Raw genomic sequence first — 15,848 nt, 5'->3', positions numbered from 1 at the left:
GAAAGTGAATCAAGAAAGGAACTGGATGATGCCACAACACCATGCCGAATTCCATGGACCACTTCCCAACAGAAGGCAAACAGGCATTGGTGCCAACTTTTGTGCCTCTGGTTGAAAAGCACTTTGGACAAAGGAAGGACCATGCTGCTCAGATGAATCGTGAAAATGAGAAAAGCAGTGGTCCAACTACAACCGTTTTTGTAGGCAACATAGCTGAGAAAGCTTCTGATATGTTAATCAGGCAGTTACTTGCCAAATGTGCCTTGGTTTTCAGCTGGAAGAGAGTTCAAGGTGCTTCAGAAAAGTTGCAAGCATTCAGCTTTTGCGAGTATAAAGAACCAGAAACTACCCTGAGTGCATTAAGGTTATTGCATGGGAGACAAAAAGCTGCTTGTAAAAATAGATGCAAAGAACAAAGCCCAACTGGATGAATAGAAAGCAAAAAGAAATGAGTCAGTGGAGAATCAAACACAGAGGATTCATTAGATGATGTGGATGAGGAAAACACAAGGAGAGATCAGATCGTAAAAGGAGCAATAGAAGCATTAATAAGACGATACTCCAGTGATTTAAATAGACCTTCAAGATGCATAAACTAGAAGAAAAATGAGGGAAGAGATGGAGAGATAGAGTGTGAATAAGAAAGAAAATGTGACAGAGAGAAGGAACATGAGAAAGAAAAAGGGATCAAAGTAGATCCAAAGAGAGAAAAAGAGAAGAAAGGTGCTCAGAGCTGTCAGAACAACTTCCTGCAGTCTCAGAGACGACTCCTACAACCTCCACGGAGGAGGTGCCAGAATCTGAGATAGTTTTCACAGCCACAAGTCTCACCTGTCAAGCAGAGTGATGCCCCTTGTCAGGAAAGACATTATCCCACTAGAGTAAGAAAGCTTCCATTCCACAGCGATTAAATCTTTAGGCAAGAATGGGACAACTTAGAATTAACTATGCTGTGGAATTCTGTATATTTTAGTTATATTATATAAAACACTGTGTATATAGTTGAGATGCATTCTTTATAGCTAAGCAGTTTATAGCTGAGCAGGGAAGGGTGTTATGTATTTAATATTTCAGAGATATTTGAGTAATCTTGAAAATATACTGTTTGATTAAGCAGTCTTGTTCATTTAAATAATTCATTATTGGTTATATGTATAAATACGTGAATTGCATACATCATAATGCATATGATACGTGCGCTCCTTGCCTACAGTAAACTTAAAGTTAGACCTGCTTTTTTGGATTCCTGAGACTTAATTAGTTGAATGTTTTGAAGTTACAAAACATAGCACATTCCCTCTTCTAAACTTCAGCTGACACAAGCTTTTCCTCATAAGCGAATCCACTCTTTCCATGTATTATTCTGATAAATTTGTTCTGAACTAGTTCCAACACATTAACATGATGTAGGAAATTCTTTGGCTATGCACAGAACCTCAGAGAAATTTGCTAGTTTTAAGCATTTTTCCTTCTGTTAACAGCAAACATTAGAAGAAAAATACTTGTAGAAATAATAGTAAAGTTGTAAGGAACAAGCCATAAGACGGAGGAGAGGTAATGAGATAAAAAATAGCAACTGCTCCAACAAAAAGTCACCAACTTGAAAAGTTAACTTTCTCTCTCCACAGATGCTGCCTGATCAGCTGAGTAGCTAAGTATTTCCAGCATTTTCTGTCTTTTTTCTCAGATTTCCAACATTTGCAATTTTTGAAGCAAAGTGGTGAGCCAGAAATGCTTAGGCAGGAAATCAGGTGGGAAATTTAAATGCCTCAACATTGCTTTTGCAATCAATGTCAGCACAGCTTTAAACTCCTTCCTGGATGCAACTGGAACCTGACATGCTTTTTTAATGCATCATTCCTTCAAACCTCTGACATTACAATATTTCCCTAGCATAGTAAATGAGAGGATGATGGCTTTGAGACATGAGTTATCTCCCTACACTTAGCTCGTGGCTCCTTTTGGGCAACAAAGCTGTCGATCTAGTCCTGATTTATAATTGACATTAGAAAGTCATAACTACCCTAGATTTTTTTTTGGTAGTTTAGATGCTGGCAGCATAGGCTGTTGCACGTGAAGAAGATAAATTTGGACAAATATATACAGATGTCCAAGTGAAATAACATTACAGGACGATTGGATTAAAGGAGTTTGAATCCACAGCATTGCAGACAGGATGACATCAGAGCTCAAAGTTATTTCTTGTGTCCAATGCACTCAGCCCCTTCCTTCTGTGATGTACGGTATTGGTATATAACACAACTGACCAATGCAGGAATTTTTGATTGAGGACCTTAGGTGAAGGTGAGCAGAACCATCAATTTGATACTTTTTGTTGAAGACATTTTCAAACATATCAGCCTTGTTCTTTCTCTTCAAATACTGAGTCTGTCGTGTCTGAGGATTAACATCTTCTTCAACCTTTAATATTCATGATTATCTGTCAAAATTGTCAATGCAATGCTGTTATATGTCAATTCCATATGTTTCCTTGTGCTTTTAGTTTTCAGCATTCAAGGCATTCTATGATGGCGTCATCACTGGGCTCACACCTCATTCACTGCCTCGTACCATTTCTGCCCTCTACTCTATACGTACTGTTGTGGATTCCTGCAGTAATGTCAGAATTTTATATTTGAAACCAAATTTCTATTTGTTTCATTGTTTTGCATTATCAACATTTCAAATGAATGACAGTAATGACATCAAAGATGAAGAATCATCAGAACATCAAAACTTGCCTGGAGGCAGAACTCCTCAAATGCTGCTCTATGAACAGCACTTGAGCTAAGCAATTTCTATTTCCTTTATTAATTGCATGTGCAATATCTCTTCCAGTCCTTCTACCCTTAAATAAATTACATTTTTCTATAGATCAATATACAGTAGCTATTCATGCCACCTAATATTGCAAGGTTACAAAACGAATTATACTGCATTCAGGGCTTAAAATGCTTATCACTTTACTGTGTCTTTCAACTCTCAATTAAAAGTTTTCAGTCCAACGACAGAGCACACAAATTTAAGCCAATATTTCTGCACAATCCCGGATTTTCAGATGATACAGGAAATCGTGGTCCAGCTGCTCTCTCTAGAGGGCATAAATAAATTTCACAGTAGTATTTCAAAGTATAGGGGAGCCATCCCTAATTTCCATGCCAACCCTCATTTCTTTTCTCATTGTGGTTGAACTACAGATTATCTGGTCATTATCATATTATGATTTGTAAGTGTTTGTTACGCACCAATCGATTTAATGCAAACAGACAAAGAGAAAGGTTTAAAAGTAAGATTTTGACTGTCACTTTTAACCCAGCCTTACCCCCAAGCTGCAACAACCACAAGAAAGTATTTGGGAATGGATGTATGAGCAACATAACATTCACATATCTGTGCTCCAAGACTCCTGATACACAGATCTGCTTGCAAGTTTTTACATTTGCAAAGTTATTGTGGTGTGTGACCTGAGGATGTGGACCATTCATCTTGAGAGAGTACTTTTTTTTAGTATATTCATGCAACCATTCACAAACCAGAATTTCTAGCGGTTGAAGAAAAGTCTACAAATCTGATCATTTCTGCAGAACTCTTAACAAAGCATTTATGCTTCAATAAGAAAGTGGGGGCAGATGTGCTAGTATGGAGAAAGTAGGAAAAGGACCATTACAAACTGGCGTGGCACGATTAGCTGGGAATTACTTGCTTTTAATCAAATGACAACTGACAGCTCAACTGAAACATAATAATGGGACATTTATATTGATACGTAAGTATACAGGGTAAGAACTAAAGTAGAGTTCTGGAAGATCATTGCTGCCATCTAGTGCAATATTTCAAAGCTACTGTTAGTTTTGCAATTCTGGTTTTTTTACATCAAAAAAAAATTCTCTGCTACCCACTGCTTTCCCACTGCTGAGTACAGCTGTAGTCCTAGTTCCCAATCCCAGCTGCATGTCGAAATCTTGCTTTACTCTCTCACAATGGCTTCTTCACCTGTTCCCCCTCTCTATTTCTTTAGGTGATCCCTAGGATCAACTCTGGGAGCCCAGCTATTTGCTTAGCCTCAGCAGCATAGTTCAAAGGTTCAAAACAGCATACATTTCCCGCTTGAGCCAACTCAACCTCACCACCAGTTCTTTTGATCTCTCTGTGTTGTCAGACACAGTGCTTGTCCTGAATAGAATACATTTTTCTATAATTAAAGACTGTGAAAACCAAAGTCATCATCCTCTACAAATGCTGTTAAATATATTAATATGTCCTTATATCAATCTAACTTTTTTCACAGTGCCATTCTAATTGAATTTGGACTGAGCTCGTGATCTCATATTTCTCCTTCACAAAGACCAGCATCATTACCTACAAAATAGAATTCTTATCTGCACCTGATTCAGCCCAAATGCTGCCAGCGCCCTCCTTCATGCCTCCAATATCAGCTAATCCAATGCTCCTTCAGCTGGACCCCATTTTCTACTTTTCGTAAGCTCAAACTTGTTCTCCCCATATCCTAAACTGAACAGCACCTAGTTCAAACCCTTATTGCTTATTAATTTTATAGTAAATTACAAATTCTCATCTATGCATTAAAATCCTTGCATTAATGCATCTTTGTAACTTTCTCCAGCACTACAACACTCTGTATTCTTCGAACTACGGCCTTTTGGTGAATTCCCGTTCTCCTTACATCATCTTTGCTCACATGGGCTTCATTTAACCAAATTTCCAGCTGATGGAATCTTCTCATTGAGCCTATGTAACTAATTTCTCCACATCTTTGGGTAGTTCTTAATATGTGACCATGTTTTTGACTATTACAGAACATATAACAGGTCCTTTGGCTTACCATACAAAAGGCTGGAGGAACTCAACAGGTCTGACATTACCCCTAGTTTCTGCCCGTTTCCTTTCTAGTTCTGTTGGAGGGTTTTGGCCCAAAACATCAACTGTTTAATCCATTCCATAGAAGTTGGCTAACTTGCTGAGTTCCTTCAGCATTTTGTGAGTATTGCTCTATATTTTCTGCATCTGTAAAATCTCTTGTGTTTATCTAGATTAAGGTAGAGGATAGAGGAGTGTCCTTTTAAAACGGAAATGAGGAGAAATTTTGTTACCGAGAGAGTGGTGAATCTGTAGAATTCTTTGCCACAGGCAGCTGTGGAGATTAAGTCTTTATGTGTATTTAAGGCAGAGGTTGATAGACTGATTGGTCGGGACATGAAAGGAATCAGGGAGAAGGCAGGAAATTGGGGCTGAGGGGAAAATTGGATCAGCTATGATGAAATGGCAGAGCAGGCATGAAGGGCCAAATGGCCTAATTCTGCTCTTATGTGTAATGGTTCGTATGGTCTAATCTAAACAACTTCCTGATGAACCACTTTTGCACTCTTTCTAAAGCTTCTACATCCTTCCTGAAATCTGGTAACTAGAACTGCGCACATATTCCAAATATGGTCTAATCAAATTATTATACAGCCGCAACATGACTTCACAACTTTTATATTCAATGCCCCAATGAAGTCAAACATGCCATAAGCCCCTATCCACTTGAAAGATAAGGATTTGGACCCATAATCTCTTTGTATATAAATGCTCCTAAGAGGCCTGTCATTTATTATACATTTTCCATGGGCATTTAATCTACCAGAATGTATCACTTCACGTTTGTCTGGATTAACCTCAGTTTGCAACTCCTCCACCCAAATTTCAAACTTAACTATATCCTGCAGTATCCTTTGACAATCTTCCTCATGTTAAAGAAGTCAGCAAATTTTTGAATATTCTGAAAACATTCTAATGAAATGAACTACAGTTCATCCAAATTATATATATATATAAAACAAGCAACAGAGGTCCCTATGATGCACCACTGGTCATAGACCTTCAATCAGAAAAAACTCACAATCGCAATCTTCTCTCTTCCATGACCAAGCCAAATTTGGATCTAATTTACCAACCCCACCATAGATCCAATATGGCTTAATCTCAGGGAATAGCCAACAATATCTTGCTGAAGTTCACATAGTCACCATTCACTGCCCTACCCTCACCATTATCTTTACCACTTCCTCAAAAAACTCAATCAGATTTGTGAGACTGAACCTCTCCAGCACAAACCTATAACTATTTCCCTACCACTGACGTAAGAATCACCAGCCTATAATTTCCTGGTTTGTCATTGTAACTGTTCTTACCCAGTAGAGCATCATTGACTTTACTCCAGTCTTCTGGAACTTCATCCAAGATCTCCATCAAGGCCCCTTGCTTCCCTCAGTGTTCTGAGGTAGATTCCATTATCTACCTTCATGCTTGTCAGTTCACCCAGCTCCTCTTCCTTCTTAATTCCAACACGCCCGAGAGTATAAATTCCCCTCCTTAATCTCACCTTCACCCATGCTCTCATATTATTCATTATTGGCTTGATTTTTCAATCAAAATGAAATTCTTTATGGGGTTTTGTCTACTTTTCAGAGTGCAATTATTTTGCAAATGAAGATTAGATCTTCTATGACATACAAAGATGACGGAAATATCTACAAGATACCTTGCAGAGTTACAATGGAAATCAAGTTTAAAAAATTGAAGGAACCTGGGATTAATGAATACTTATTTTAATCTTTTCAAATTCATTCAAGACATCTGGCAGGTGATTAAGCTTTTTAATAAAATTAATATTGGAGCACAGTACTAGGTAATCATTTACACATTGTCAACTTTCATTATCTCTTAATTAACTACTCAAGGTATTCCAGTGATTTATTTTTGTTGTGTATTTAATATTTAAGTAATATTGTAAATAGATTGTTTGATTAAGCATTCTTGTTTGTTTAAATAATTCATTATGGGTTATATACAAAAATATGTGAATTGCATACGTCATGCAATATGCACACATCTTGCTAAAGTAAAAAAATGAAGTTAGATTCACAATTCGGACTGCCATGTTTTTAATTCCAAAAAGTTTTAATATTTTGAAGCTACAAGAACATGGCAGTCATGAAAAAGGAAGTTTTAAACAAACCCGAGACAACTATCTACCTGTTGAAGGACAGCAAGACGTTCCAGTTTTTAAAAAATCACTATAAGAAGTGGTAGCATTGAAAACACTGTGCATCTTTTTTTTTCTTTGGAGCTGCACATTTATTTGCAAAACGAAAGATGATCGAGTTTTAAAAAACTGAAAATGGAAGAATTCATGGGTTCATAAACAGTGCGTACTGGGTGATAATAATCATTTAAAAAAGAGCAAAAATGGCTGGCTACATCAGAAAGACTGACCCATTTGCTTGCTCAAAGGACAACTGGCTTATGTATACTGAGTTAACTGAACAGTATTTTGAAACAAATGAAATAGCCAATGAGAAGCAAGTGCCAGGTTTGCTGAAAGCATTGGGTTTAAAGGCCTATAATTTGCTTAGAAATTTAATGAAGTTTACAAGCAATATTTTAGAAGTGACTTTCCAGCCAGAGCAACCTATCAGGTTGCAGCATTGCCATGGGGAGGTCGAGTTGAGATTGAAGCTGTGGCTGTTTTGGGACCTATTGTGAATGGGCCCTTGGACCAGAAATTATAAACCAGGATAAATTTTTGAGGGATATAATACACACAACAAGGGAAGACACAGCTCCTTGATTTTATTGTTGCCTTGTAAACACTGTATGGATCAATGGTATAATAAAAAGCAAGAATTCAAATCACTACAAAAAAAAGAAATTTAACTGCTACAATCAAACCAGCTGAAATGAGCTTTGCTGTTATCATGGAAGTAATGCAGGAACATTTAAAACAGAAAGCATTGTTGATTGCAGATTGCTTCAGGTTTCATAAGTGGAATCTAAAGAGATTACATTTCAGAGTACATGGCAGAATTGAAGAAGTTGGCAGAGTAGTATCAATTCAGTAATGGTTTAATGATGCACTGAGAGATCATTTAGTGTGTGAAATCTTAAAAGAAATCATTCAAAAACAGCTCCTTACTGAAGCACAACTTATACTTAAAAGAGCAGTTGAAATAGGTGTATCAATAGAAACCACAGACAGAGATGCAACCTAGTTGCAGTCTGGAATGAAAGTGTGCATGAACAAAATTGCAATATCTAAACTGAAACTAGACTAGCTGAACAAATTGTGTTACTGTTGTGGCAGGGGCTCACATAGATGAGACCAATGCAAGTTTAAAGTTAAAGCTTGCAGAAAATGCTACAAAATAGGACGCATACAAAGAGTGTGTCAGGCAGACAAAAATAAATGGATTGCACAGTGAAGAGAAAAAGGTAAAAAGCCAAGTTGCAGTTTCAAAAAGAGTACTACCTGCATGCTATTAATGAAAAAGTTGATACTGATGAGAATGGCATAGAGCTAAGTAGCATTGAGATTTACAATGTGAAAACTAACAATGGACAAGCAATATGGCTTATACCAGAAGTGAATGACAAATAAATTAAAATGGAATTGGTCACTGATTCGGCTGTTTCAGTCATTCCACAAAATGAAATCAGTTTGTCCAGCATTTCAAAGATACTAAACTGAAGCCTGCAGATATCAAATACCGGCAAAAAGATTATTCCTGTGGCAATGACATCCATACCAGTGAAATACAACAACCAACAAGCCACATTGAGCTCATATGTGATAAAAACAGGAGAGCCAGCATTGTGGGTATGGGATTGGCTGAGACAACTACAACATGATTGCTGGTCCATCCATCATTTGCATGTCACTCCCCTGCAATTGCATCAACCAAAAGCAAATTAAGGGAAGTATTTAATGATGCCACAACTGTCTCCATGCTGTATACCATGAAGCATTACACAACATTGGACAATCAGGTATTGGAGCCAACCTCTGTGCCTCCAGCTGGGAAACATATTGGACAAAGGAAGGACCATGCTGCTCACAGGAAAGTGATCTGACTACAACAGTTTTTGTAGGCAACATATCTGAGAAAGCTTCTTATATGTTAATGAGGCAGTTACTTGTGAAAATTGGCTTGGTTTGAAGCTGGAGAGTTCAAGGAGCTACAGGAAAGTTGCAAGCATTCAGCTTTTGTGAGTATAAGGAACCAGAATCTGCTCCGTGTGCATTACGGTTATTGCATGAACTTCTAGTGGGAGACAAATAGCTGCTTGCAAAAGCAGATACAAAGACCAAAGCCCAGGTGGATGAATGGAAGGCCAAAAGGAAAGGAAGTTAATGGAGACATGAAAAGAGGGGGTCATCAGATAATGTTGTGAATGAGGAAACCAAGAGGAGAGATCAGAGTATAAAGGGAGCAATAGAAAGATTAACAAGGGTGTACTAAATGCACCTTCCCAAGATCAAGATGCACATCTTAGAAAAAAGAAAAAGGAAAGGAAAGAGAAGGGTGACATAAGAGCAATGGAAATGGAAGAGGATAAACAAGACCTAATTTCTCGAGAAATTAGCAAATGCAAAAATACAAGAGAGTAGAAAAAGAAAGACAAGAAGTTGCAAAGAAAGAAGATAACAGGAGAAGAAAGGTGGCCAGAGTGTAGGAACCACTTCCTGTAGTCTCAGAGTCAACTCCATGGAGGAGGCCCCAGAACCTGAGGTAGTTTCACAAGTCTGACCTGCCAAGCAGAGTGATCTCCTTTGTCAGGAAAGACATTATCCCACAAGAGTAAGAAATCCTCCACAGTGATTAAATCTTTAGGTCTCAGTAGGGCAATTTAAAAATTGCTACACTGTGGATGTCTGTAGTTGTCTTATGTAATAACTGTGTGTGTAGTTGAGATGCATTCTATACTAAGTTGGAGTTTACAGCTAAGCATGGAGAAGTGTTGTGTATTTAATATTTCAGTAGTATTTGAGTAATATTGTAAATATATTGTTTGATTAAGCATTCTTATGTTTTTAAATAATTCATTACAGGTTATATTAAAAAAATGTGAATTGCATACGTCATCAGGCTACCACAGGAAACATGCAAAGTAAAAAACGAACAAAGACTCACATTTCTGGAGCTCCTGTCTTTTTCTTGTAATTAGATTAATGTTCTGGAGTTACAAAACATAACAATTTTCTGTGAATAATCCCAGGGGTTCATTGTGCAAATACGGCTGTTTTCAAAATTGCTTCAACAGTTATACAACTTCCATTCCTGTGAACGGTTCATAACCTGAACAGTTTGCAAGTCAGAAATGTAACTGTGTGGAAAGTCCCACGTAGCAAAAGATGCCTGTAGCATCCAACAAATCTGTTTATAAGGACAGGTTGTAATCAGTTGGTCATTCATAAACTGGGGAGGGCCTGTAGAATATTTTGGCTTGTGTTAAGTCACCTTTTTATTAATTTCTCATGAACACATTTCTGAAATTATTCTAAACTATAAGGAGGTTGATGGAAGAATATATTTTACCATACTGTATGCCTTGCAATGCCAATTAAATATCACTAATTCAAATTAATTTAGCCTACTGGCACTTTATTCATTAGACTTGAAACAGTTCATTATTCTCCAGCATGTATATCTCCTTCTCCATTTTATGATAATAATAATGAGCTGGCCTCACATAATACTTGAGATGGGGACTAGTATCCCCACATGGCTGTGCAACAGCTTTGCAATGCTCTTGCCATTGCGAGACATTTTTCTCAATGGTTACAATGGTTACAATAAACAACTTCGTGTCATTTTTTAATGAGACCCGCCCCCATCTCTCATTTTATGATGGCAGAATATAGCATTAATGGTAAAACTCTTGGCAGTGTGGAGGATCAGAGGGATCTTGGGGTCCGAGTCCATAGGACGCTCAAAGCTGCTGCACAGGTTGACTCTGTGGTTGAGAACACATACGGTGTATTGACCTTCATCAATTGTGGAATTGAATTTAGGAGCCGAGAGGTAATGTTGCAGCTATATAGGACCCTGGTCAGACCCCATTTGGAGTACTGTGCTCAGTTCTGGTCACCTCACTACAGGAAGGATGTGGAAACTATAGAAAGGGTTCAGGGGAGATTTGCGAGGATGTTGCCTGGATTGGCAAGCATGCCTTATGAGAATAGGGTGAGTGAACTTGGCCTTTTCTCCTTGGAGCGACTAAGGATGAGAGGCGACCTGATAGAGGGCTATAAGATGATGAGAGGTGTTGATCGTGTGGATAGTCAGAGGCTTTTTCCCAGGGCTGAAATGGCTAGCATGAGAGGACACAGGTTTAAAGTGTGGGGAGTAGGTACAGAGAAGATGTTGGGGTAAGTTTCTTACGCAGAGAGTGGTGAGTGCGTGGAATGGGCTGCAGGCGACTGTGGTGGAGGTGGATACGATAGGGTCTTTTAAGAGACTCCTGGATAGGCACATGGAGTTTAGAAAAATAGAGGGCTATGGGTAATCTGAGGTAATCTCTAAAGTAAGTACATGTTCGGCACAGCATTGTGGGCCGAAGGGCCTGTATTGTGCTGTAGGTTTTCCATGTTTCCTAAAAAAGAATAAAAAACCAGTGACTCAGTGTTCATGGGTTCAAAGTCTATTTAGGAATTAGATGACAGAGGGAAAGAAGCTGTTCCTGAATCACTGAGTGTGTGTCTTTAGGCTTCTGAACCTCCTTCCTGATGGTAACAGTGTGAGGAAGGCATGTCCTGGCTGGTGGGGATCCTTAATGATGGATGCCACCTTCCTATAGCACCACTGCCTGAAGATGTCTTGGATATCATGGAGGCTTGTACCCATGATGGAGCTGACTAATTTTACAAGTTTCTGCAACTTACTTCAATCTTGTGCTGTAGCTCCCCAACACCAGACAGTGATGCAGCCCGTCAGAATGCTCTCCATGCTACATTTGTCGAAGTTTTCGAGTCTCTTTGTTGACAAACCAAATCTTCTCAAACTGCTAATGGAATATAGACACTGTTCTGCCCTCCTTATAGCTGCATCAATATGTTGAGTCCAGGTTAAGGGCCTCAGAGATATGGACACTCAGGAACTTGAAATTGCTCACTCTCTCTACTTCTGATCCCTCTATGAGGATTGGTTCATATTCCTTCATCTTACCCTTCCTGAAGTCTACAACCAGCTCCTTGATCTTGCCTTTATTTTGTAATACTATCCATGCACTTTGCTATGAGAATCTCTGCTTCAAATGCAGACCACTGATCACTTTCATCACTTTGAGAGCATGTAATTGAATATGCTAGTCTGTGATTTGGCTGGTTAACTAGAGGCAATAAATACACTGATTAGTTACAATTAGTGGCGATTGTTGACTTCCAAAGTGCAGGTGTTATTTATGTTGTTCAGAATTTGATTATGATTTATGAAAGGAACCTAAGATTGGTATATTTTCCTGAAAATTTTTTTCATGATCTAAAATTACTGAGCAATTGTAATGACCAAAGAAACATTCCCTAAATAAACCAAAAATTAAAACCAAAACAAACATGATGTAAGTAGTACATGATGAGCCATAGTTAGACTAAAACTTTAAATGAAAGATTTTGTGTTTTCTCATATCTAAAGCCCTAATGTTGATATGCACAGAAATGTCACTGTTGCACCTGTTAGACACCTATCAAATTAACTTTGAAAGGAATTAAGATAATGGATAGTGTGAAAGAAAATCAGGAGGTTGCCCACCTTGTAAATAATGCAATTCATTCTGGTGTTTTCTTTTAATGCATAATGACTAGCTGTTTTATTTCTATTCCAACTTCAATCTTTCACAACATCTAAATTAATTGTTATAACCGAAGTTGCCAAATTGAAATTGTGAGTCTATTTTATTGCAAAGCAAGATGATTTTCTACCTAGCCAGATGAAGGTGTTATAAAGTCATGAGCTAAACCCCTAATTTACTGTAAGGTTATGACTAAGTTTACAGAAGCTTTATACAGCTTTGGTCAGACTACATTTGGGGCATTGTGAGCAGATTTTGGCCCCATATCTAAAGAAGGATGTGCTGGCATTGGAGTGGGTCCAGAGAAGTTTACAAGAATGATTTTGGGAATGAAAGGGTTAATGAATGAGCACATTTGATGACTCTGAGCATGTACTTGCAGGAGTTTAGAAAAATGGTTCTCAAATTGAATGATATCATGAGCCGGGGCTGTGGAAATCACTAAGGGGGCAATAAAGATGTTAAGAGTCTGTGAGGGTGCTCATTTAGAAAGGGAGGGCTGCTGAGGAATTAAAGGCTTTATTTCACCAATCAACTTCCCAGCTCTTTACTTCACCAACTATCCCTCTCCCAGTTTCACCTATCACCTGCGACCTTGTATTTCATCCTCCTCTTCCACCCCCCCCCCCCCCACATTCTTACCCTGGTTTCTCCCCTTCTTCTCAAGTCCTGATGAAGGGACTTGGCCCAAAACATCATCTATGCACTCTTTTCCAAAGATGCTGCCTGACCTGTTGAGTTCCTCCAGCACTTTGTGTGTGTTGACACTGCAGAATTTTCTCTGTAGTTGGATGAGTGAGCTTTGCCAGGCAACAAATCTTTGCTCCTTGCTTTTGTTTGCTTCATACAAGATTAAATCATTGTTCAAGAGCAATTTTTCAAAGAGAAAGATATTCCACTCACCAACATTCTTGCTTGTGCAACCATCAAATGACAGGATGCCACAGTGGGATTACTACTTTCTTGAAAAAAGCTGTACTGGACATATTTATCATTCACTGTGTTATTCACAGACAACATCTTGTCGCAAAATACCTAAGTGATTGGCTGCTCAAATCATTAAGTACTGTTATCAAGCGGTAAATAAAATCAAGCCCCATGCTCTCAGTTCTCAAATATTTTGAGAGCTTTGTATTGAGAATGATGGACAGTTTGAACACTTGCTCTTGCACACAGAAGTCAGATGGCTCTTAAAAGGAAACTGCCTGAGATACTTGTCTGTGCTTTTTGAAATTGTAATAAAATTGATTGAAGACTCAAATCCTTCATTCAGTAATCAACTCAAGAATATTAGGCGTGACATTGCTAATTTGTTATAATTATTTGCAAATTTCATTGAAATCAATCTTCAATTGCAAGAAAATGATGTGAATCTTATCAGTCAATTCAGTCAGCTCCACACTTCTGACCAAATTAACCCTATTTAAGTGCAACATTGGTCATCGCGGCCTTTTCCAATTTCCAAAGCTCTCTGAATTGGAAGAGGGAAAAAAGAATACAGATGATGATCTTCAGGTATACTGTGCCATTAGAACATATCAGAGAGATTTCAGGATCTTCTCACAAGTTCCAGATTGGATAATAAATCTACTCCTGAAGACTTGTAATGAGGAATTAACAGGAAGGATAAAGGAAGAACTAATCTAGCCTTAAAATGACTTTGAACTGAAGTCAAAGTTCAAAAATTCATATCAAGACTTTTGGTAGCAAAAAGAAGTCTCTGAATGCTATCCTGCACTTTCGAAAAAGGTCAAGATGTTCTTTATTGCCTTTCCAAGATCATAGTTAGTGGAGTGTGGTTTCAGTGCATTTGCTCAATTTCTTTCAAAGCAATGAAGCAGACTGATGTTGAAAAACTGATATCACTGCACCAAGCCCATCCATCTCATTGAAATATGAAAAAGCAATGAAGTAGTGAATAGTTGCATAACTAATGTATGCTCTAAAATTGTTGAGGATTTTTTAACTTTAGTTAAATAAAGAAATTAATTTTATTTTATTTATTTTATTTATGGCTTTGAATAATTTTTGCCATTGTTTGTCACTGCTTTAATTTGCAGTTTCTATTTTCTTTCATTGTAAATATGAATTCTCTATAATTTTATCTAATGGCTAGAAAATGAGTGGGGGGGGGGCACTGGGTTTGTGGTCTGAGAGCCAAGGGGGAGGTAACCCAAAAAAGTTCAGGAAGCAATACACACAAAATGCTGGGGTAACTCAGCAGGCCAGGCAGCATTTATAGAAAAAAGTACTGTCAACGCTTCAGGCTGAAACCGTTCCTGAAACATTGTCTGTACTTTTTTCTATAGATGCTGCCTGGCCTGCTGAGCTCCTCCAGCATTTTGCATGTGTTGTTTGGATTTCCAGCATCAGCAGATTTTCTCTTGTCTGTTCAGGAAGCTCTGGTTTAGTAGAATAAGGGAGGATCTCATTGAAACACCCTGAAAATTGAAAAGCCTAGATAGATTGAACATAGTGGGAGGCTCTAGGGCCAGAGGGCAGAACAAAAGGACATACCTTTAAAACAGAGCTGAGGAGGGATCTTGTTAGCCGGAGTGTGGTGAATCGATGAAATTCATTACCACAAATGGCTGTGGAGGCCAAGTCATTGTGCACCCAACTTCAGCTCCTGACAAGGTCAAGAAACTGGAGCTGGAGCTGCATGTACTCAGCACCACCCAGGAGGCTGAAAACGTGATAGATGAGATGTTCTCACCCAGGGTGCAATCTTGCAATCTTCAGATAGTAGGTGGATGACCATCAGGAGAAATAAGGGAGAAAGCATTTGGTGCAGGATTCTCCTGTGGCTGTTCCTCTCAGCAACAAGTATATCTTGCTGATGATCTTGATGATCTATCAGGGCACTACAGCAGCAGCTTGTCAGCTGGTACTGCAGCTATCTCTGCAGCTCAGCAGGGAAGGGTAAAGTCAGGTAGTGTGATGATTTTAGGAGATGATAGTTAAGGAGACAGGCCAGAGATTCTGTGGCCACAGAAAAGACACCAGGATGGTGTGTTGCCTCACAGGTGTTAGGTTCAAGGATCTCTCAGAGTGGCTGCAGAATATTTTCAAGAGGGAGGGTGAGCAGCCAGAGGTCATGGTGCACACTGACACTAATGACATAGGTAGAAAAGAGAAAGAGTTCCTGCTAAATGAGTATAGGGAGTTAGGGAAGAGGCTGAAGAGAAGGACCTCCAAAGTAATAATCTCTGGTTACTCTC

Source organism: Hemitrygon akajei, chromosome 2 (assembly GCF_048418815.1).
Source record: "Hemitrygon akajei chromosome 2, sHemAka1.3, whole genome shotgun sequence".
Lineage (NCBI taxonomy): Eukaryota > Metazoa > Chordata > Chondrichthyes > Myliobatiformes > Dasyatidae > Hemitrygon > Hemitrygon akajei.
The sequence above is the reverse complement of the archived record's forward strand: the minus strand, read 5'-3'. Positions refer to the sequence as shown.